The 25,632-nt window shown below is 34.3% G+C and overlaps 1 long non-coding RNA gene across 1 annotated transcript in view; it reads right to left on the bottom strand.

Moving 5' to 3' along the window:
• LOC309634833 overlaps positions 1 to 25,632 on the bottom strand; it is a 177,347-nt gene that overhangs the window by 137,874 nt on the left and 13,841 nt on the right. The window contains exon 2 of the long non-coding RNA XR_014248457.1: positions 23,871 to 25,228. This is a non-coding gene — a long non-coding RNA (uncharacterized lncRNA). The remainder of the gene's footprint in view (positions 1 to 23,870; positions 25,229 to 25,632) is intronic.

Raw genomic sequence — 25,632 nt, 5'->3', positions numbered from 1 at the left:
GAAATCATTTCCTTGAAAAATAAGTAGAATAAAATCCCAACATATATACAAGATTTCTGTCATGTGAAGAAGAAATGGCTGAAAATATGAGTGTAAAAGAGTAGAGATATGAGTGGAGATGGTGGAAACACATATAAATTGTAACAATGCTTCCTTCCTCAGGCACCCTGAGTGATGCGTCCATGGCAGTTCTTCCTGCTGGTGACAGTACTCTGTAGAATGCCTAACAAGCCTCAGAAAATTACTGACTACTACAACAAATATGGAAAATAAAATCTGACACGGAGGCACATTTTTCTTCTATTTGATTTTATCACAATATTGATTTACTAGTATGATATTAGGCCAGACAAATGAAAAATGCCAGAATAAAGACCAAAAATAATCAGTCTGCATTAGTAAAGTTTATATTCAAATGTATACCACAAAGTTAAAACAAACAAGCAACCCCCCCCCAAACCGTGGCTTAAACAAGTTAAAAGTTGCATGCAAGAACTTGTTTAATTGCTCTATAGTATCATCAAGGAACAGGCTTGTATCTTTCTGCTCTATGACCCCGGTGAAGGACCTCATGATTCAAGATAACTACTCTAGCTCCAGCCATCACATCAAGTTGCACACCAGTAGACAAAGGAAAGGCAGACAGGTATATAAAAGGTCATGTCCCTTTCAGTTAGATTAGCTCCCTTTAAGCAACATTCTGTCTTACACATGCATTGGTCAGAATTTACTTACATAATCATTCTAATGAAAAGGAGAGTGAGAACTAGAAACTTTTTATTCTAGAAGACAATGTTCACACCTACAAAAACAGAGTTCTCTCAATAAGAAAGAAATTAGAATGACTACTACACTAGGCAACAGTGTCTTTGTCAGACTCCTCTCTCAAGAGACCTGGGGAAAGACTGAACAGTAATAAATGAGGGTAAAATATACACATTATAAATATCTATGCATTTTGCCACATACAGCAGTGCAGAGAATGTTAATCTACTTTGAACCACATGAATCATTCTTAGGCTAATAAGGCCTGTATCAGTCAGGATCCTTCCAGGAGGCAGAAAACACACAGTGATTTGAACAGTAAAGTTTAACGTAAAGAATCATTAACTATAAAAGCAGATTGGAGTAACAAAGCATTGGCTATTAAAAGTAAAAAGAACTCTAAAGAATACTTAAGTAGCAAATGTAAGGAGCAGCCAACCCCTGGAGGGCTGAGATAGAGCACCAGATGAAGAGAGCATCGCCCTCGTCCTAGCACTGAAATTCAGATTTTGTTGGAGTGTAAATGGCTGTGGCTCTCTGGATGTGATATTTGGCCAGTGAAGTTTGCTGGAAATTGTCCTCTGGAGTTTCAGGGAAAGCCATCCACAAGGAGATGCCACAGTCCAGAATGCACTATACAACTGCCCAAGGAGAGCCTCACTGCAGCACTGCACTCTGAGGCCACCAGAGGGCGCAACTGGAAGGGTTTTTTGTTTTTTTTTTTTCTTTCTGTTAGCTGCTGTGTGCCGCCAGCCACCAGAGGTTCACTCCAGGAACCAGACCAGCTGTTCACTGTAGGAACCAGAAGCTGGAGAAGCCAGAGATTCAGGAGCCTGTGAGAAGAGTACTCTGAACCCAGAAAGAAAGCACCTTCCTTCACTCTAGCATCCTCTAGTGACAAAATTGGAAGTTGTTCCAGCTGACAAATGAGAAATAGAGGGGTACACTCCATTTTCACAGAGAAGCAATGGAAGATAAATTTGGAGCTGAGAGGCAACAAATCGATAACTGACACAAGGCCTAAATAATCTCAGAGAAAGCATACAATGACACTTTCTGTCTTTTTCACACGTTTTCATCCATATCTGAATTTTAGCGCACAGCGCTATAAGCTGAAAAGACTGATCCAACATACACCTGCATCAGAAAAACTAGGGGCTTCCCTGGTGGCGCAGTGGTTGAGAGTCTGCTTGCCAATGCAGGGGACACGGGTTCAAGCCCTGGTCTGGGAAGATCCCACATGCCGCAGAGCAGTCCGTGAGCCACAATTACTGAGCCTGCGCGTCTGGAGCCTGTGCTCCGCAACAAGAGAGGCCGCGATAGTGAGAGGCCCGCGCACCGCGATGAAGAGTGGCCCCCACTTGCCACAACTAGAGAAAGCCCTCGCACAGAAACGAAGACCCAACACAGCCATAAATAATAAAAAAAAAAAAGAAAAGAAAAAGTAGAAGCAGAGAAAGAGATATACAAGAAAAACATTTCCCTCTAATGTTTACTCATAAACTTGCAAAGGGTGCTAATTCCATAAGACATAAAAATAACAGCCAACACACACGTGTGCTGAACTCTTCATGTACAAAGACACCTTAATCTGGAAACGACGTAATTCAATGAATGCCCTAGAATCTAACCAACAAAGTTAGCACACCTTCTTTGAGACGGTGTGATAAAACAGAAGAAACACTTCCCAATAAAACCAGCTTCTTCCAAAAATGCCTCACTGCAATTGCCTTCTTCCTTTCTTAGTTCAGTTTATCTATGAATTAAAAAATAAAATGACAGTGACACTAAAGTTTTACATTTCTATTTTATCTGGGTTCAAAATATTTAGATAGGCTCATAGGCAATTTCTACTCCCTAAAATGTAAAAGTATAAACTTCCATCTGTAAGGAAAAAATGAAAATAAAATATTTTCTCCAGATATGAAAATATTTCTTAGTTCAAAACTAAAAGGAACATTGTTCAGAATCAGATCAAATGGCTTTCTATAATATAGACTCAGAGAAATAAAGAAAAAAAACACATTAGAAGATAAAATTTATTTTTTCCTCTTTAGGCAGTATTAACTAATTGTGGGAGAAATGTAGTGCTCAATAGGAAAATATAATAATTTTTACCTCTATTTCTTTATAACCACAGTTAACATTTTAAAGAAGTACAATATTTTCCATGTGCATGTTCATAAACATATAGATTTTCAAAGAAATTCATACTTTGTGTCCAGTTTTATACTCTTTAACCTACTGATCTATCATAAATACTCTCTAATATAATTATGGCTTAAGAGAATTTATAATTCATTCTTCTATACCACACAAACAGAACACTGCACCAAGGATAGCAATATTAATATCAATCTTGATATAATCTTGACCTTTTGGCTAAGAACAAATGTAATATCAGAGAAATTAAGAAAGCATTTATTTTGAAAGAAAAATGCATCACAAAGCCAAAATGTTTTCTGGATTGATTGATAAATATTTCAATTCATAAGAAAGAATACTGATGTACTAAAATAATATCCACTTATATGAGCGCTTTCCAAAAAGTGGTAGCCAGCCCTGGGGGCTCCCCTGAGACAAGTAATCACAGGTACCTGGGCCAGCCTGCCATCCAGCGCAAGGAGCTCAGTCTTCTCAGAAGACAGAGGAGTCTCTACAGCTCAGGGTTCCACTCAAGCTCCCACTGAAGCAGTGGAGAAGGGAATTTGTGAGCACAGATCCAGACTGTACAGGTCTACGTTCTGGTCTAACTCCCCACTCATTAGTGCCATGTGGTGATCTCTCTTACTGTCTCTGAGAGACTGTTTCCTTCACTGTAAAAGAGGTGTAATAATACCAATACCTACCAACCACAAGAATTGTGAGAAAAATAATCGCTGTAAAGCACTTAGTACAGAGTCTGAAATACAATCAACTTTTAACAAATGATATAATCTGACTGTGTGCCCAGGGCTCTGGGCAGGATTCCAGTGACCTCATTAACTTTCAAACACTAACAAACGTTGAATTTCTTTATGTTCAAATAGTATTAACCTGGAAAAATATCCTTTAAACAATTAAACATCATAAAAAAATAATTGAAAGTCTTTCCAAAAGGTCTTACTATGTAATTTCACAAAGCAAGTGGTATGAATAATAGGATAAAGCAATAAAAAGAGAAACCTCAGTCTATTACAAATTATCTTGCCAAATTCCGAACAACAGATTCTGGAGATTTCTTCAGATACTTGCATTTTATATACTCTTTTTTTCTTCAGGTATGTATGAGTTTTATAACAAAACTAAACTTACATCCTTTGAAAAAGAAACTTTTAAATATATTTTATTCTTTTCAACTGAGACCTCTCAGTGATTCTTAACACAGTCACCAAGTTAAACTAGAATTGACATTGATGAACCTTGTCTTATTCTTCAACTATGCAACCCTGAATCCAATATTTTTTTTATAAATAGTTCTACTCTTCTATCAAATAAAAATATTTTAGTATGAATTTTATATACTATTGATTTATTATTGATATTTTATTGTTATAAATTTATATCACTGTTTTGTTTCCATTGCATTTATTTTTACTGTTAACATTCTATATGAGAGAGTGATGCCAGGTAATTATATGGTTATGATAGTGAAACATAATTCCCTTTTTAAATATATGTATTTTTATTTGCACAGTGAGTTGTTTTAAAGAAAACTAGTCATTAATTGTATAATAGTATCATCACAACAGTATAAAATTAAGTAATAGTATAAGTAACACTGATTATATTATTAATATATTATATTAACATAAGTAATAATATAAGAATAATAAATATATTGATAGAGCAAACTACTGAAATTTGGTAGAAAGAGAATATACGATACCAAAAAAGAACAAATACGATTTTAAAATGTAAAAATCTTTTTAATAACTGCCAAGTCAACTCCAGCAAAAAAAAAAACTAGTAATATGCTATTATCAGATATTTTATTTCATAAATAGAAAGGTTTAATATTAGAAAAACAGATTATGCTTATCTGCCTAGGCGATTGGTCCAAAAGCTAAAAATACCATTTAGTGATGCAGAAAAGTCACTCGAAAAATAAATTTTAACTGTCACATATTTAAAAGAAAATTATTATTTTATTGAAAACAGCAAGGTATTTTTGTTGTATATTTAACATGTATCTTAATACTACAGAACTATTCCCAACGAAGTCAAACATATGTCTGGAGCATGTTGAATCACTAATATTAAGTCTTCTGGAAGATCCAACCATTAAAACAAATGACAAACAAATACATGAGTTCTCCAGGGTAATAATAATCAGTAAGACTGAACACACAGGGAAACCTCTCTTTCTCATCACCCTAATTTTCTAGAAATGTCAGAAAAAATATTTAAATGCATAAATAATTAAATGCATACTATTGCATAAAAACACAGGGGGAGATGGAATTGGGAAGGTAGGAGAAACCTGACGTGTGTAGACGAGGAATATTGATTTGTGAAAGTAGACATCAAAAATGCCAATACAGGGCTTCCCTGGTGGCGCAGAGGTTAAGAATCCTGCCAGTGCAGGGACACAGGTTCGAGCCCTGGTCCAGGAAGAGCCCACATGCCGCAGAGCAACTAAGCCCGTGTGCCACAACTACTGAGCCCGTGCTCTAGAGCCCGTGCTCTAGAGCCCGTGCTCCGCAACAAGAGAAGCCACTGCAAGGAGAAGCCTGGGCACCGCAACGAAGAGTAGCCCCCGCTCGCCGCAACTAAAAAGAAAGCCCGTGCACAGTAACGTACACCCAACGCAGCCAAAAATAAACAAATAAATAAATAAATTTATTTAAAAAATGCCAATACACAAGATAAATATTAATCTCATAAGTAACTGAACACAGCCAAAATGAAACATCAACATGATGCCCTTTCGATAGCTAAATTTCAGAGCTTGTATCAAGAAGCTGTTCTGAGAAGTGAGTCTGCAGTAATGCACACCCTCACATGGGGCAGGTTAGAATACGAATTGTCACAAGTGAGACGGAAACTAAATTACCAATATGTGTCCAAAGTCTTCAAATTTTGTGATGGGAATATAATAAATATGTTTGGGGCCATCAAGTTGGTGAAACCAATATTAAAAGCTTTCAAACTGTATAAATACTGCATGAGCAATTCTGCGTTCCCAAACTATAATTATAATAAAAATGCAATAAAGTATGAGCAAAAGATTTAGCTTTAAGGATTTCATCACAAAATTGTTTATTACAGTATAATGTTTGGAAAGAAACTACATGTCCAGAACTAGGGGATTACTGAATTAAATCATGGTTTATTATGATTACTACTACCACTAACACCAAAAATGCTAATAGTATTTACTAAGCATTCATGTAACTCAGGCGATATTCTAAGTCTCTTTCATGCATTATGTCATCTTATCCTTAAGACACTCTATGTGGTTGTGTTAGGATTATTTTTATTCCTATATATATACAAAAGGAAACCAAATTTCTAACCTCAAAACCAGTATTTTTAACCACCAGTTACACCACTCTCCTAGCACCTACCCATCTGCCTTCCTGGGCTTCTCCCACACTAAGACTCCCTGGAGCCATGACTGTGTTTCCTCTTCATGTATTCTTAATGCATGTGTCTAGTACACTACCCACACAATGAGTATTTAAGGAAGAAAAGAGTAAAGGACAAAGAGAGAGAATGAGAGAGAAAGAGGACAGAGAGCACAAGGGATGAAAGGAAAGTAGAAGAAAAGAAAGGAAGAAGAAATAAAAGAGGGAAGAAAGGAAGGAGGGAGGGAAGTTAGCTTAGAGTGAAAGCAGAAGTGAGGGAGCCAGAAATAGAGAGCAAAATTAAAATCTACAGATTTTATGGAAATTATGCTTTAATAATCACAAAAAGAAGGAAATCATTTCTTGCCATTCTAATTAGAAGCAGAGGTATAACTTTCAATCTACAAATAAATAGAATATAATAATTTAGCAGCTCAAGTGTAACTTTATGACACCACTTAGGCAAACTCAGTCTCAAGGAATAATTTGATACCACAGGAATAGAAGAATTTGATGAAACAAATGGTTATACAGGTGCTTCAGTTTATGGTGTAATCTTTTGAGAATCATGGAATTTTATTTTATTTTATTTTTTTTGTGTATATATGTAGTATGTTACTGTTTATCTAATAGAGGGGAACTAAAATACATAAACATATGCTTATAAATAACAAACAAATAAGGAAAGTTAAATCATAATGTTAAAAATTGTTACCTATAAGGTGAGAGAGGCCACAGGATGAAGGAGACCGACCTCCTTGAATGTACCTTGATTTGACCTTAGAATTATGTAAAAATAATTTAGAGGATCATGGAATTTTAAAGACATATAGGATTTTAGCAATTTATCTAGTCTAACTCCCTTTTTAATAATCATATAAGTTATTAGTCCTGTGCCACATAGATGATGAATTAGGACACTAATCTGATTCCAATCTATTATTGTTTCCAACACATTCCTCTACCTCAATGATTATTCTCTAAGTTAAAAGTATTAATGACGCTTTAGAAATAGTTGGGCACCTCTTATGGATAATTCTTGTTCACCATATGCCTAAAATCAAAAGGAATGTCTTCCTTCCCTTGAGTAATTATAAACGACAATATAAATTATATATTTTAAAACTCATTTGGAATATTTCAAATGCATTCTTATAATGGAAACTTAACGTTTGTTTACCAACATGAAATTTTAAATGAAATAATCATTTTCAGCATGGTCTTCAGGATAATACATTTCTATTTTACTAAAGGTTTCAAGGATATAAACTGCTACCCATCACATTCTAGCAGGTACATAATGTTATTCTCCATTACATGTGATTGGCACAGTTATGTACTATAATAAAATCTGTCAGTGTGCCAATTTTTTTATTTGACAGGTTTCTTAAAAAAAAAAAAATCTTGCTCTCTGGAAACCAATTAAAATTTGGTTTTAATTTTAACCCCCCACTCCTCTATTTTATCTCCTTGAGGATTTTAGTTAACTGAGCACTCCCTGTTAATTTTTTTTCCTAGCAGTAGTAATTTGACAGCACAAAGTAATTAAAAACCTGGAAACAATTCTTTCTATAAACCACTCCCTGCCTTCTATTAGCCAATGCTTGTGCTAATGTGACAGATATGTCACCTTGGGACTGGCATTTCATGTCCACTGCATCAGCGTTTTACTTAGTTGTAGGATCACTTTTAAGGATTCAATTTGAGGAAAAAATGCTATATTATTGGAAATGACAAACAGGAAAGTGTCATAATGCTTGACAATAAATATGAAAAATCTTATATTGTCAATAGGTCTATGTTTAGACATTCAGAAACCTAAGTTAAAAATAAAAACAGAAAAAGATGTTTTGGAAAATAAAAGCAAAGAGACCACTAATTATCTTGGCAAACTGCATTTTAAGAGTGCTATCAAGTTTAAACATCAGTAGAATCAATGTGATTCAGATGGTTCTCTTTATAGTAATTAATTTGTGTGGCTTAAAAATGTATAACTCTTCAAAATACGTTGAAACAATGTTTTTGGTGAGACTTAGCTTAAATTATTTTAGTATTCAGATAACACTTTACTTTCTCATGAAAGATAAATTTAGTTAAGAATATCAATTGATTAAGAAGGCTGTAAAATACCTAACAGTTCTCAAGTGCATGTAATTTTGGTTTTGGTTTTATTTGCTTCTGTTGAACTATTCTCCCTCTACATATGGTTTCTTAGCTATAAAATGATAGGGTTCAGCTATCTGGTCAGCCTATGACATAATGTCTCTCATACAGACTCAATTAACTGATTTAACATCACTAAAAAATTAACACTAGAAAGTAAAGAATCTTTTTCTAGAAACTTATATTTTAAGATTTGACTGCCTAACTAAACCTAAAATGCTATTACATAATGTACTATTTAGGACATATTCATCAAATAAAGATTCACTGAGTAACCAATTATGTGGCACTGGCCTCAAAACAATACCAACCAAGAACAGGGCTCAGTCTCCACATGAAACTTTCCATGTCCTTTTCTCTCAGTTTCTATCAAATATTTGCTGTTGCTTCCACTTGTTTGGCCATGCTGAAGTGGACCCACATTGTGAAAAACAATTAATTGCTGAGGCAGCATTTTGATCAAACTATTAATATATTGCTTACATAATTTCCCTGGTGAAATGAAGTTTCTTTTAGAATAATTATTAAAGGAAAACCTGAGATTTAAAGAAATGAGATTATTCTGCTCCCTAGAAGAACTGCATTTTTAAAACTGTTCTGGTAATTAGTATTCAGTAAAAACTCTTTTGTAAAAGACACTATTACCTTCTCAAATTGCTTAAATTCTGGGTAAAATGGCATAGTAAAGAAAAACTAGTATTTTTACAAAAATCTGTCTTAAAAGTAGACTGCTTGTTCAAATGAGGTTGCTTGTGTGTAACATTTAAAAGGTTAAAAAAGAAACTAAACTGAAATGATTAGAAACAACTAAACTTTGTATTTATAGCTTGAGTTATAGCTGAAAAGCTACCCAATCTTCTTTTGTAGTAAATAAATCATTGTTATGCCAAAAAGAACAAAATAAACTCTTCCTCATTTCAGATAACTGTTTGATACAAATTCCTTTTATATAGAATTAGTTTGAAATTTCATTTATATACATCATTACTTAATTCCTCGTTAACTATCTATTGAAGGCCTACAATGTTCTCATCACTATTACAGAGATAGGGGATATGGCAGTGATTGAATAAATTCACCATTATCATGAAGCATTCATTCTACATGGTAAAAGAGACTGTAAGCAAAAAATACAGATAATAGATCAGTTGGTGGTAAGCATACAAAAAATAAATAAAGCAGGTAAGGAGAGACAGTATGGAGGTACTCTATTAGAAAGGGTGAGAGACATTCCCTCAGAGGGAATTTCAACAAAAACTTGACTGAAATGAGAGATTAGTCTACTAAAATATTTAGGGAGAGCATTATAGGCAAAGGCAAAAAGCCAAGGCAAAGGCTCATAATACAAAGCCCCTTTATGTTGAAAGCTCCCACTGTAAGAATTTAATTGGTAAAATGATTTACAGTTTGGTGGAGAATTGTTTAATTAAATATCTGCAGAAGTAGATATAAAGCAAACCCTGCTCTCTCTCTCTTTACCTCTCTTTACTCTCTTCACCTGCTAAAATATTTCTTTTGATAAGATAATTAACAATAGCTTTTCATATATAATTTTAATGTTAAGTGATGATATACATCTTTTATACAATCATGTTTGCACTAGAACATAAGCTTTGTGAGGGCAAAGATTCTGTTATCTGTTGTTGACAAGGATTCTAGTGTTTCAAATGCTCTTACATTGTAGATGATCAATAAATATGTGAATTAAGAAACTGTGCATTATTTTTCACAAAATATTTTCATATAAATACTAGATGTCAATATAGTTCTTCCTAATTTCTTTTAATAGCATTCACTACCATAATACACTATTCAACTGCCTAGTCAACTTATTGATAAGTGTAGATATATTCTCTGTATCAAAAGATGCATTCGACTGAATCAACTGATAAAATGTTAATGTTTGAGACTTTGTACCCCAGTGGAAGTTCAGAGATCAAAAAATTCAATAACTACTGATAAAATGTGATTCTTTTTGGATATCCAACAAACTGCCAAGTTGAAAAAAATTTTTGTCCTAGGTTTCTCACTCTACAAGTCACAAGTACACCCAAATTACCATGCAATTTCAAGGAAAAGAACTGGTACAAAAAGACAAAGCAGCAGAAATAGTGAAGTCACGTGATCATTAAGATCCATTTGTAATTAGGCACTCACAAATTATATTTTATTCTCACAGACATGTACTTTCACACATATTTGATAGATGAGCCAGATGACCCCTTTTCATCTCAACTTTAACTACCTGACTGTAAATACGTATTTCTCAGCAGAATCAGAGCTATTTATTTCCTCAGAAGGACTTATAATGATAACAGCAAACTAACAAAGTTTTTGGTTCCTAGATTACAGACATGACCACAGCACAGGTGTGGACTACCAAGTAATAATATTAGTAATCATAATTATAATTCCTGATTTATTTTCCCTTTTAAAATGGAACTTCTTATTAAGTACAATCAGGTATAAACTGAATTGCTTCTGGAACATATGGAGTCAATTTTGTTTCTGAGGAATTGGCTCTAATCATTGGCCCTAATCAAGGCTTTAAAAAACCCATGTCTGTTGTAGGCAGACTGAAAAATTCTTAGCACCTGAGAAGCAGTCACTTTCAAGAACTGCCACATACAGGATAGGCTGGTATTCCAAAGAGATAGTGCAAGGTCTTTTTCCCATTTAAGCACTGTACAAAGTCAAAATGAGTAAAGGAAATAGAAGCAGCTAGAAATAGCAATCATAGTGATAGGAACCATTTTAGGGATGTATGTTTTATATACTTTGTTTTAAGTACTTTACATATATAACTTTATTTTATCTTCACAATAACTCTACATGGTAGATGTTATTATTATCCCTATTTTACGGAGGTCGAAAGTGAAGCACAGAGAGATGAGGTAGCTTGCTCAGGCTGCCCAGAAAAAGAGATAGGAAATCAAAAACGTGAAGATAAAGCACATTACTCATAGATCCATTGTAACGGAAAGGTCATTGAGCTAGGGATTCTCAGTGCATTATAGAGTACAATGCAACAGGCGCAAAAGACTTGAAAATTTTTAAAAATTTAAAAATACAACTCTAATGGGACTTCCTTGGTGAGAAAATATAAAGAGGGTTTAGTTCCATCTAAAGTAAGTTAAATAAATAAAAAAATTACTGACCATTTACTGAACACTAGGTTGCAAGCACTGTCTAAAATAATGGGTTTATAAAGATTATGACATTTAAATCATGAATAAACACTCACATTATTGAAGAGTTTAAAATCCAGTGGGAAAGAAGCATATAAGGAAACAATTACAACAACATGAAAATTGCTCTGATGATTGAATACAAAAAGCATGAGAGGAGCAGAGAGAAAAATGAACCAATATGCCTCGCCCGTGAAGGAAAAACATTTAGAGCTATTGGCTTAAGCATAAACTTTGCATGTGAGCAATGGTGGAAGGTCCTGCAAGCAGAAATAACATTGTGTGGATGGGTAACAGGGAGTAAAAAGGCATATTCAAAGAATTAGATATGTTTTAGTATCATTCAAGATTTACCCTAAAGTAGGGAAATTGTGGAAGATGTTGCCAGACAGATAAACAAAGCACAAAGCAATTTAAAAGTTACAGAGATACATTAATAAATTATGTACCTGACAGTCTGGAGGCAGAAAATAATGAGCCCATATTATTTAATATAGAAACTGCAATCTCTATAGCCTTTTATTCAATCTGGCTAATCAAATGATGGATAAAGTCAGAAAGTGCAAAATTTTAATTAGAATCTGTTAATGAACAATGTTTCAAGAGGAAAAAAATTAATGACACAGGTGTGGTGTGGAGAGAAGCCTCTGAAATATGTAAGCAATTACAGGCTGAATTCCTACATTCGATTTGGTGATGCCAGAAAGTTCAATCCCAAATCAGATTAGAGTGAACATTTTTAAACATATATGTATTTTATCAAATCTACACACATATATGTATACATGTACTTTGTTTACTGTGGCTCAAATTACCAAAGCTTGCAAGTGAGGAGTACAGTGTATACAGTGTATGGGTACATTTCTGAGACCTCTAATATTTTGCCCCCTCTGTCCAGATCTGTTGCCTCTGGAAATATTGGCAAAAGTAATAAGCTAGATTGAATCCATTAAAAAATCATTTAACCTAGTCATCAATACTTGTACATTATTCATTAAATCAGCAAATATTAATTGACCACCTACAATGTTCAACTGCACATTCCAAACATTGAATACTTAATAAAGTATACGCCACCTATTACCACGTCACTTTAGAAAATGATACGAAATCTGTATGTTAATAAAACACACACACATACAAACATTAAATATAAGGCAAGTTCAAACTATAATGACTGTCATAAGACTCAATGTTCTCTGAAAATTAAACAAGCAAGTGATCACATCCTATTTGGCAAGACAATTATTAGAGATACTTGAACTTACTGAGAAGCGTAGTATTTCACTAAGCATTCAAGCATTTGAAATGAGCACAATTTTGAGAAATGGATGTGAACAGGACAGACATGTGAATAGGACAAGCTGACATGGATCAACTGAAGTGACGTTAACAATTAAAGATTAAATTGAAATGGGCACTCTAAATGTAACGCCATTTAACATATTATTTTTTCATTTCAATGTAAACATTTCATTGTATTTTATTATTCTATTTTTGGCACAGAGGATCGAATTGTGCATATATTGAATCCCCCTTGACTGTCTTCTATATCTACTTTTCTTCTCAACTTCTTTAAATAACACCTTTATTAATTTTTTTCAATTCTATCATTTATTTCTGTTACTGATTTTATATGAGATCTATTCTCCTTTGTGCTTCTTGTAATTAGTTTAGTCTTCATTCCTCAAATGATTTTGTCTTTTTCTATTCATTTCCTGAGCTCTGCATGTTTCTGTTTACCATCCTACAATTTGGCCATATTGTTTGAGAATTTCTGTATATGTGTTTTCTGGTCTTCCTTCATAGAAGTAATTGTTTCTTTCAATTTTTTAAAACTCATTTTGGAATGTCTCTACTTGTGGCAACATCTTTTTAATGAGTTTTGCTAATCTGTAAAAAGAAAAAACTTGTACTGCTATTTTTTCACATGTTCTACAATATCTTTGTATGAATCTTATATATTTTCATCTTGTTGGTTCTATTTGAATTGGGGCATTTTCTTAAACAACTCTTCATAAGCTTTTTCTCTGGATTGAATGAGTGGGCCAGGGTCATTTTTCAGACTTTCCTGATCATGACTCCCTTTTATGTTGCTACAAGTAGACTGTAACCATGACTTTTCTACCTTCCCTCAATCAACCTGGCTCAAGGGGGGTTTTGATATCGGCTGTGAGTTTCAAGTTTCTTCACAAGCTGTTGGCTGGCATGGAACACAGCCTGGGCTTCATAGTGATTTCCTTAATGATTAGAATAGACAGTTTTGCTTTGACTTTCTGAGCTTCTGTTTCTGGGTTACTCTGATCTTCCTGTATCACCTCTCTATTTGTTTACCAGGCATTCACTCCCTGTGCATTGTCTTGTTCATGGCAGACTAAGTGCGAGAGTGTCCTTAAGGTAATGATTAATTCCTGGAGATTTCTGAAACCTTCTAATATTATGCCCCCTCTGTCCAGATCTGTTACCTCGGGAAATACTGACAATATTAGATTGTGGGGTTTTCTCAGTCTTCCAATTTTGCTGAAAATATTTTTTGGTGCTTTTACGGTTGTTGCTTTGTCACTCTATCTATCTACTTATAAACAACTTTTAAGCGTAAATTCTTTTGCTTACCAATAATTGTACCTTTGTAATGGGTCCTAAGTAAGGATACCATGACCTACTCTATTCCTGTGAATACTCCCTGTATTTTATTCAAATTGATTACATTTTTCCCCAAGAAAACAACCTACACCTTCAAACTTTCAGATATACGTTTTCTAAGTATAGAACCGCCTCATTCTCCAACCATTTGTAAAACTTCTTCATAAGTCATGTTAAATTACACTTCCTCATGGAGTTTTTCTTGATTTCACTGAATTGGTTTCCAAGCCCTCTTCTAAACTCTCACAACAATATGTTTTTTAGCTCTTTATGGATGGTTTCTTCTAATTTCTGCTTGGTTTTTGTGTGAATATGTGTATGTGTGAATGTGTTGTATGCTTCTGTCTTATCCTCCTTATTGAATATACGTTCTTTGAGGATAAGTATTAATTTATTTCACTAATATTTATGTCACCTGTAAGCTATTCAATATAGATTTTCAATATATATTTCTAAATTGTTGAAGAAAAAATCAATAAGTGTTTTTGACTCTCTACTACATATGCAGCTGTACACAAGTCACTGAGGATACAAAGACATAAAACTCACAAGACAGAAAATTACAAAGACATAAAACTCACAAAATTGTTGTGACTATTAGTAAACTTGGAATAATAAGGATAGATAATGCATGGGATCTAGGGAATGATAACCATATTTGTAAAATTCTATGTTTTTTAAACAAAATACTAAACACTATAACATTTATCCTGGAAAAAATATTTTACTTGGTGAAATCTGAAAACGCTGCTTGCTTTTTGTAGCTTCTAACGGCACTTATATATTTTCTTTTCCCTTTCTTTTTTAATATGGCATAATGTGATGACCTTACAAAGAGACATCACGTATAAATGTCACTACTTTGTAAGTCTGCAGGTTAAGACAGTAGAATAGACTGAATAACAACATTTAACAACATTATGTTATGACAATGAGTTCAGGTCTTCTTATAATACTTGCTATATTACTGGACATTTCTGAAGCACTGCTTTGAGAGATTGGCAGGGAAATTAATGTCCTTAATACAACCCACCTGAATGTTTGGTAGTGAAATGCCACAAGAGAGTCAAGCTTCAGTGTATCTCAAAGCTAAGGTATCATTCTGAAGAGGAAGTTGTAGTGTCAGGTAAGTGGTTAATTGGATATCCACTTTCTTCAACAGATTGTTATGATAGAAATGAAAGAATACCACTGAGTGAAATTTGGACAGCTTCAAAAGTACAAAAAAGAAAAATGAACCATTTAAAGTTTCAAACTCTTTTGGCGTTAAAGCTAAAACAAAAGACAAGGTCTTCTTATCATGGACTAATGTATAACTATTCAATTAGAGATGCAAGAAAGCTATGATTATAGGATTCATCTCTGAAATACATACTAGCATTCAGTTGAAAGTGAACTAACCTGCAGGTAGACATCATGGTCTCAGAACTTGTTTCATACCAGTCTGGTACCATCTTGTATCATCCATGAAATCCTCAAGAGGATACCATTAAAAGAGTATATGATATTAATACTCTATACTCTTATATTTCCTTTTATCACTACTGTATGTACTGAAATACACACTCAAATTTCACTCTCAAGTAGAAATATTACCAGCTGGTTTAGAAATTTTGATTGATAAAACAAAACTTTATGAAATGTGTTGAATCTCATTTGATGGGTCTGCTGATGACAGTGATATAACTTATTTCTCAAAATAATCTAGATGTAACAGACACATATGTTTTAAATTTAAAAAATGTCATGGTTTAAAGGTCTCTATTTTCTGTCCATCTCTTCCTTCTCTCCCTTCCTTCCTTCCTTCCTCAGAAACTGAAAGTCTATTTTAATTACTAGATTATGATTATTCAAGTAACAGATCTATGGCAAAATGGAAAGGACACAGAAACAGATGTTCTGGTTTCAGTTTCCCATTTTACTGCCTAGATAACCCTAGACCTTGCAAGGAATACCAGAACACTACCTGTGCAATGCAGGGAAAAGGATATCTTTCAAGATACTACAAAACCTTGCTGTTGTTTTTTTTAAAAATGTGCTATTTTCAATCAACTAATTAAAATTTTAAAAATTTTAAACTAAAAATCAGGGATAAGACAAACCAATAAAGAAATATTAGAAAATAAACAATATGTTAGAGAGAAATGTTTACAAGTTACACACAGAATTAATTTTTTAAAGACACAGTGTGCTTTTTACAAATTAATAAGAAAATGGCCACCCACATAACAGTAAAACAATGAGCAAAATATACAACTCAGCAATTCATAGAAGAGCCAATTCAAATGACCAACAGGCATATGAAATCATGCTTAAACTCAATAACAGGAAATGCAAATTATTAATTAAAAACAACCGATAACTTTTTACCAGATGGGAAACATTTAAAAAGAACCAATTTTGAAGTTATGTAGGAAAATGTACTTTTATATTTTATAGATTGCTGGCAGAAGTGTAATTTGTTACATTTTAAAACAAAATCTGCCAACATCTATGAAAATTTAAAAAACACTTATCTGTAGAACCAGTAAACCCACTGTGAGAACCTATCACATGAAATAAAACTATATATACTGGTTTCTCTTCTGACATGATGGAGTAACAGGGACTGGATTTAACTTCTTTTTCTCACCACTATACACACACACACACACACACACACACACACACACACACAAATCCAGCAGGGGTGAGGGGGGAACATATGAAACAACTTTCTTCAAAGCATTGGTCATGATACAATAAAGGACAGTGATCCCTGAGAGAAAAGAAAACAAGATAAACCCAATTATTTTCACAGCTTATTTCCTTGAGAAAATGCCCAAGACACAGCGCAAGGAGCTACAATCCAGTCACACTCCCTTATGGAGAAGATGGAGCTGAGTATCTATGGAGACCAAGGCAGGACAAAGCACGGAAGAAGGAAGATACACAGAGAACCCCAGATATCTGCAGAGATTTTAATTATTCAGTAGATTTCTGATCAGCACAAGTATTAAGGAAACTACCCAAGACTAGGGAAAGAATCATCCAAAAGGATTACAGGGGAAAGTACTTGACACTTATATAGGACATGAAGTAGTACCTGTTATATGATTTCATAATTCATGGAACATGGGGTGCAGTACTCAGAAAGGTCTTGTTTAGAAGACCTTAAAAAGCAAAATAAAAAAAAAAAATCAAACTGTTTTAAGTTACACAACTCTGTCCCAAAACAAAGCACCCACCAAGATAAAATTGTATCATCTGGCATTCAATAAAAATTACCAGTCATACAAAAAGGCATGAAAATACGACCCATAATAAGGAGAAAAATAAACTGATCAAAACTAACCAAGGACTGATACAATGTTTGAATTAGCAGAGTACACTAAATCAGTAATCACAGCTGTAATCCATATATTCTAAATGTCAGAGACATTGAAAATATAGAAAAGACTGAATGAAACTTCTAGAGATAAAAATTACATTGTCTGAGAAGAAAATATACTTAGTGGGATTAATGGCACATTAGAAATTGAAAAAGAGAAGATAAGTGAACTTGAATCCATAGCAGTAGAAACTGCATAAAATAAAACATAGGAAAAAAAGAATTTAAAAAAAAAATTAAAAAGGTATCAGTGAGTTGTGGCACAACTTCAGTTGGCCAATATACATTTAATTGGATTTCCCACTTAAGGTGATAGAGGAGAGACAGAAAATATAATTGAAGAAATAATACCTGAAAATTTACAAATATGATGAAAACTGTGAGCTCACAGATCCAAAACATTCAAGTCTCTCCAAATACAAGTAACATGAAAAAAAAAAAAAAGCTACACTTAGGCACACCAAAACTAATGATAAAGAGAAAAATCTTAAAAACAAACAGAAAAAGACATATTGCTCCCAAAAGAAGGGAAGTAATAATGATAATGGATTTCTTGTCAGCAACAATGTAAGTGATCAGAGAGTGGAAAACAATCTCTATAAAGCACTGAAAGAAAAACTGTCAACCTAGAATTCTACACCTAGTGAAATATCTCACAAAACCAAAAGCTAAACTGTAACTTTTTCAGACATACAAGAGCTGAAAGATTTCATCACCAGCAGATGCACACTACAAGAAATAATAAAATAACTCCTTCAGGCAGAAGAAAATGATGTCAGATGGAAATATATATCAACAGAAAGAAATGCAGAGAAGTGGAAATGGATTTACATAGAATTACATAGTTTTGCAGAGAAGTAGTACATACATGGATAAACAGCCCATATTTTTTCATATTATATAAATAATTTTTCTTATTTAAATCTCTTCTTTTAACCTCTAGAATTCCTTTCTAATTGCATCTCTCACATTCTTCTTGCCTCTCTTATTACCCATTTGCTTCTTTTTCCTTTTCCTAGCATCTTGGGAAGTTGATTCTGTCACTAATATTCCAGTTTACTATTTGTGTTGTTTTCTTCTGTCCCTATCAGTTCAATATTTTTTCCTGAAAGCTGCTTTCCAATTATTTGTGGTAAGGAGAGGAAGGGTTCTGAAATATAAACACTTAGCTCCTTTATTAGTTGTTATTAGAATTGGTGGGCACGAGGGATGTAAAAAATAATATTCCTACAGATCTCTGTAATTTTAAAATTACCTACATATTTCTATGACACTCCTGTCATTTCTCTTTGAACTTAAAATCAGATGCAAGGCACTTATGATACATTTAGGAATATGAAAATAATCATATTGAATGGAAGGTGGCATTTCCTGTGAGAAAAACAAAACAAGTTTTCCTTACAACTCCTTGATTAGAGTAAAAAGTATTCTACAAAAAAACATACAGGAGTTCTTATTTACAGATGAGCACTGTCAAGTTTAGATGTCCCTTATGAAGGTATATGCTAAGGTTTATATTATAAGAATTAAGGCAACTACACTGAAGGCACTGACAGATGTATTTTATAAATCCTCCAAGTTTCAGAAAAATTAGTCCAAAGGATAAGATGATCACAAAAAGAAAATATTCATTTGTGTGTGTGTGTGCATATGTGTGTAAGTTACACTGTTAATGAATAAAGTCAAGTTTTTTTTTAATCATGAAAATAAGCTTCACACTATTAAGAGAACAACTTAAAAATATGAAGGTCTGTACTTCCAATGACCAACATGAGGAAGCACATGAAAAGAAAGCATAGGTAAAATGCATTTTTGCTCAATATTCCAATATTAATTGCTAAGTAATATTCAGGGTAAAATTCAATGAGACTTTCCAAACACAAATAATCATCGCTGAAAATTTAAAGCGATGAAATGGTTCATTATTGTCTGCAGTGTAAGTAGTCTTTAGAATCTTGATTTATATACTTACTTGAATTGCATGGCTATTAAAAGGTTTGGAATTTTAGTCTCTACTAATTCCCTTTTTCCTTTGTTCTTTTCTGTACCCCAATTCCATAATTCTAACCAATAATTAGGTTTTATTTTTTTAATTGAATATAGTAAATAGTCTGTTCAGTCAGATTTGCATTTAGGCTCTGGCACATTTCTTTTTCACTCTTTCTGATCTCATTCACTTTTTGAAAATAGTTATTGATTTTTATAATAAATAGATAAGCAGTGCAATCAAGCCAGAAGAATATTTTAAGAGTACATAATAACATCATATCCCCCTACACCCCGTAAAAGAAAATCATATGAAGAGATAGCTGATAATATTAGCAATGGGAAATGGCAAGTCACTGTATCCAAGCAAGAAACAGAAAAGCCGTGTGCTTTGTATAGAAACTGGAACTGCACAAATCAGGTAAGTGATTTCATATTTTGACCTCTCATGCACTGGCATTCATCTATTCCCATTCCATAACACCAAATAACATAAATAACAATAGTAACTTAAACAAGAACTTAGATCTGCTTTACCTGTTTTTTCTCCTTATGAAGTGATCATATAAACTTTTTAAAAAGAAGAAAAGGTGATATGTAGCTACAACTTCGAGAACTTGTTCTAAAACTTACTTAGCTAAAATAGCCCAATACCAAATCATTTTTCTCAAAGTCAATGAGGCACTTAGCCCTTAGTTTACTGAGATTCCACAAATGCCCTGGTGCAAAAGAATGCATGCAAGCCAAGTAAAGCAATCTGCTTTGTGTCATCAAAAGGACCCCTCCCAAACCTTTCCCATCTACTTTATTCATTTTTTTAAATCTCGTCTATCTGTGCATCCCTTACCTTTTCTCAAGGATGAGATTATCAAGGCAATCTTTTTCTAATATAAAACCATTCATTATATAGGGGAGGCCTAATGAGTTAGGACCCATATAAATACTCCATAAGAATTTGGAATATATATCAATTTAGAATATGGAAAATATATCAATAGCTTAAAGGAGATATTCTCTAATTCTGCATAACAAAACTACCCATGACCTACCTAGCCATCACCTTCCCTATCACCCCTAGGAGGCAGCTGTTACTCAACTGTACTTGGAATTAAGCCATCATTTTACACTGAAGGTCTGAATGAGGAACAGCCTACACCTTGTCGTAAGCATTAATTATGAGAATATTGTTTCGGTCTTTAATTAATAGACTTTTTAGAGCGGTTTTGGGTTCACAGCAAAACTGGGTAAAAAGTACAGAGTTTCAACATCCTCCCTGTGCCCTCGACCACACACACAACCCCACTAGCTACATGCCCATCAGAGCGGTGCATTTGTTACAACGGACGAACCTACTATGACACATCTGGGATCTTTTTTAAAGATTATTTTCTCTAAAAGGATGCACAGGATACATTTCTACAGTTTCAGAACAAAGAACAAGTGTGCTTCTCTGAAGCGGTGGATTGGTTTGACATAATATATCATTAAGCATTTGTTTTTGTGTGTCTGTTCTAACTAATAAGATGACTGAAGCCAGTTTGTCTGGTCTGAAAAGTCTCCCAGCATGTGTTCTGTAAATTAATCTTAATCCTACTACATCTTATCCTCTCCACCTTTATTTTCCCTTAACCCTGAGATACTCACTTAGATATCCTTTAAATCGTTGCAATTCTGGCATTTTTAAAGTCACATTAACTTCTTAGAACAAAGGGGGATAAAAACAAATTAATTTAATATTATTTAAATTTATTTAGTGGCTTTTCAATTATTACTTTCATTTGGGGGACAGATAAAACTATCAAATGATATAACATATTGGTATCAAATTTCAGAACAATCTCCCTACCAGCAGAAGATACAAAATTTGAAATGCTCATTACAACAGACATTTCATTTGCATAAATGAAAATAATCAGGAGGCAACACTGACACAGATATTGGGGACAATACATAAACATATTCCCTAAATTACACACAATATGTTTACTTAGTGGAGCTTTGTATAACAAGTACATGTGTGCACGGTGATTATATGTTGACCTGTATAATTAAGAACGTGATTTGCTTAACAAGTAATTTGTAATAATATGCCTAAGCAGTAATCATAAGCACAAGCCATATGTTTTTAAATATGACCCAAACATTTGCATAGTGTTTATGTACAATGAATTAAGGCAAAATGAAGAATCTGCTGACAAGAAATGAGTAGCAATAAGGGTAGAGCAATGTATTAAATCCTTCATTCTGGATCATTTAGGTAATGTTCCATTCATTTTAGATTCATGAGAAGCCTTTACAGATTGGGCATGCATACCATAAATCTGGAGTTATCCATTATTAGGTGGCATTTTGCTGTTTGCAGTTGCACATGTTTACTTTGTGCATAATTAACTGCATAATAGCTGTCTGTGTTTTGCACAGAATTTACACTCAGGCTCTCATCAAAACAAATGACTCCAGAAAGTAGGGCACTTCCATTAAGTGCCCTGCAATCAGCATTTCCTAATACAGGTTTACAGGAATAGTTCTGATTGTGACTCTTAGTATATTAATGTTTTCGGCAGCTAATGTGCATGTTGGAGTTTAATTTATTAAACCCCTAAGATGCATAAAGAGTATGGATGGGTAGAGGCAGTAGGAAGCAGAGCACACCTAAGAATAGCCAAGAAAGAAATTTCCATGAAAATAACAAGCAGCGCAGAATCAAGTTGGACAGGCAATTGATCACCGTGCAGCACAATACAATGGCTCAAACACGCATCCCAGCAGTTCTTTGGCGTGTACGATCGTGATGACCACATCAACCACCTGAGAGAGGGCGGCGTCTCTGAAAATGGGCTGTCGGAAGAAGAACCAAGATACACTCCAGACACCCGCTTCGTTTACAGCCATATAAACTCAGAAGGAAAAATTACCAAATTAAATTAACCAAAAAGAAACGGTGGAATTACATACCAAAGAATAAGAGAAGTAAAAGGGATGAAATAAAAGATAAGAGCATAGAGATTGGAGTTTATTGATTATGACTACTGGTTGACACAGAAGTTGATAAATTTTTAAAAATCATGATAAATGAGGCTGTATATCCTCTACTGAAAGCAGCCTCATTTTGTTCTTAACAGTTGAATAAAACAGTTAGGGAAAAGAACATTTTCTTTCTTTCAAGAAATGGTCATTTGAGGAGAAAGTAAAGAGGGAGAAATAAAATAGCTTAACCAGTTCTCAAAGCAAAAATAGTAAAGTTGTATTGATAAGGTTAATGTTGTTTTGATCACAAAAAGTGAATTTTCTAAAATTGGAGCTTGAAACAAAGATGCGTTAAATACTAGTGAATTTTCTCCCTTTCAGAATCCAAAACATCACTTAAGTAACTATAAATAATATTATATGTCATATGTATAACACATGGCCCTCAGAAATATTCATCATCAAAATTATAATTCCACATTATCTGCTTCTACATTAAATATTTACTCGGCTTTATAAAAAAGTATTTCATGCATTTAATCCTATTTTCTGTGTTGTTAACTATTAGCCTAAGTCTCTAATGATGCAATTCTCTGCATGTTATTTCTTAAAACTTTTAAGCTTCACACAATGTATCCAAGTAATTACTTTTCAAAACACTCTGAAGCAATATTTTGGTTATATAACTACGTATTTTAAAGAACCAGCTCAGATAATAAAAATCAAGAATGAATTCACTGGGATGATGGAGTAATTCAAACAGAACTTCGATGACCACACCCTACCACTGCTTCACTTGAAATACAATGATTTTACACACATATATATAGTGATATTATAATATATACTATAAATATATAATGTAGATAACGTATAAATAAATGTATAATATATATCAAGTGTCCCTGATAGAAAAATGATAAATGATAAATGATAATTCTATGGACGAGAACTAGATCAGAAATCCACATGCATCTAAATACACAGAGACATAAACTATGCTCATAGACAGGATGCTTCCGTATCACAACGATGCCAAAACTAATTTATATTTTCAATGTTACTCGGATAAAAGAAAGTAGCCAATATGGTTTTTCCTGGAAACCGGCAAAGCGGTACTCAATTAATATAGAAGACAGAACCCAAAATACGTAAGCCAATTTTTAAGAAAAACATAAGGTGAAAGATATTATAAAGCTCATAGTAATAAGTCACGTGGTGTTCCCCACGACACAGTACCTTCTGGCTTCGTGGGCACGGCTAGCCCTGCTGGCCTGTGCAGCCGAGGGAGAAAGCTGGTGCGGCCTGCGCCGGGCCTCGGCCTGGTGAGCATTCGGTGGTTCTCCCTGGCTGAGGAGGCCCCACCTCCGCCCTGGCTGTCCCGAAAGTATCTGCAAGTCTGTGCCTCCTTCCGAGGGAGTTTTCACCGCAGCAGCCTCTGCGGTGGCCGACGCGGAAAGCCCACTAGCTCTGCACGCAGTTACCTCGGAGTCTTTTCTGTGGGGAATGAAAGAACTTCTGAGTCTCTCAACGCCAAATGAGGTCCTTGAAGCTTCAGGAAAACTAAACTTAAGATAGCCAACACCTGAGATATTTGGTGTTAGGTTGGAATGCGTATGGACGGCATCTGCTGAAGGAGGAGGAGCTCAGCTCAAGTGTTGAGAATTAACCATTTTAACTACTAACGCGGTGCACCTTTGCTGTCAGCCTGCAAGGTTACTTCGATAGGGTGTATCCCAGATGGGAGCAGGGAATGAAAGGAGCTTTGGGAGTCAAAGTCTCGATATTACTCATGGGTTTAATGTTTTTAGCTTCAGCCTGCTTCTTGAGGTATCTACCCTCACCTTCTCTGAGACATGGAAGTTTCACTCTATGCCTGTTTAGTCCTATCTCACCCACCCCACTTCCCACCAAAATTTCCCTGGGAAGAAAACTGTGAGTTTCATTTCTCATTCCTGTGCAAGTTAAGTCTTACTGTAACTGATAACTTTGTCTCTCCTCACTCCAGCTTGGTGGCAAAGATTTGACGGAACATAGGATTCAGAAGAGCAGAATATCAGAAAATTGGAAGCTCAATTAGAAAGTATATAAAATGTATTGCATTTATCATTTACATTAATTGCCAAATGTTCGCCAATGAACTTAACTACTCTAAATATATTATATTTTTACAATGCTTTAGCTAGATATGTTCATATATATTAAGAAAAGGGACTAAGATGTCTAGTTCAGTTTGCAATTAGTGAACTGTTGATGTGAATTAAGTACATTTAAAAGGTAAACAGAAAACTGAGAAAACATTTAATGTGTATGATGGGGAAAACTGCAACCTTAACTATGTCAAATGCTACTACAAACTAATAATGAAATATGACCCTCAGGACACAAAAGTGTTAGTGGGCCTAAGAGTGTATTGTTCAGAGTGTGTACTTTAAAACAGAATCCACTCTAGCTGGAATAAGTGAAATATATTAGAGTATTAGTAAATTTATATAATTTCTAGCTTTGATGCAATTTAACCAGAAATGATACAGCCAGGAGTAATGCCCAGTCACAGCAAGAGACTATTCCAATAGAAATAATGCTCTTGGGCTTCCCTGGTGGCGCAGTGGTTGAGAATCTGCCTGTTAATGCAGGGGACACGGGTTCGAGCCCTGGTCTGGGAAGATCCCACATGCCACGGAGCAGCTGGGCCCGTGAGCCACAACTACTGAGCCTGCGCGTCTGGAGCCTGTGCCCCGCAACGGGAGGGGCCGCGATAGTGAAAGGCCCGCGCACCGCGATGAAGAGCGGTCCCCGCACCGCGATGAAGAGTGGCCCCCGCTTGCCGCAACTAGAGAAAGCCCTCGCACGAACCGAAGACCCAACACAGCCAAAAATAAATAATAAATAAATAAATAAAGTAGCTATAAAATGCATGGGATTTAAAAAAAAAAAAAAACAAAAACGCACCTTCCTCTGCATCAAAAAAATTCATAAAAAAAAAAAAAAAAAAGAAATA

This window comes from Balaenoptera borealis (assembly GCF_965194805.1).
Source record: "Balaenoptera borealis genome assembly, chromosome: 9".
Lineage (NCBI taxonomy): Eukaryota > Metazoa > Chordata > Mammalia > Artiodactyla > Balaenopteridae > Balaenoptera > Balaenoptera borealis.
Note: the sequence above shows the minus strand (reverse complement) of the source record. Positions and strands in the feature narration are given on the sequence as shown.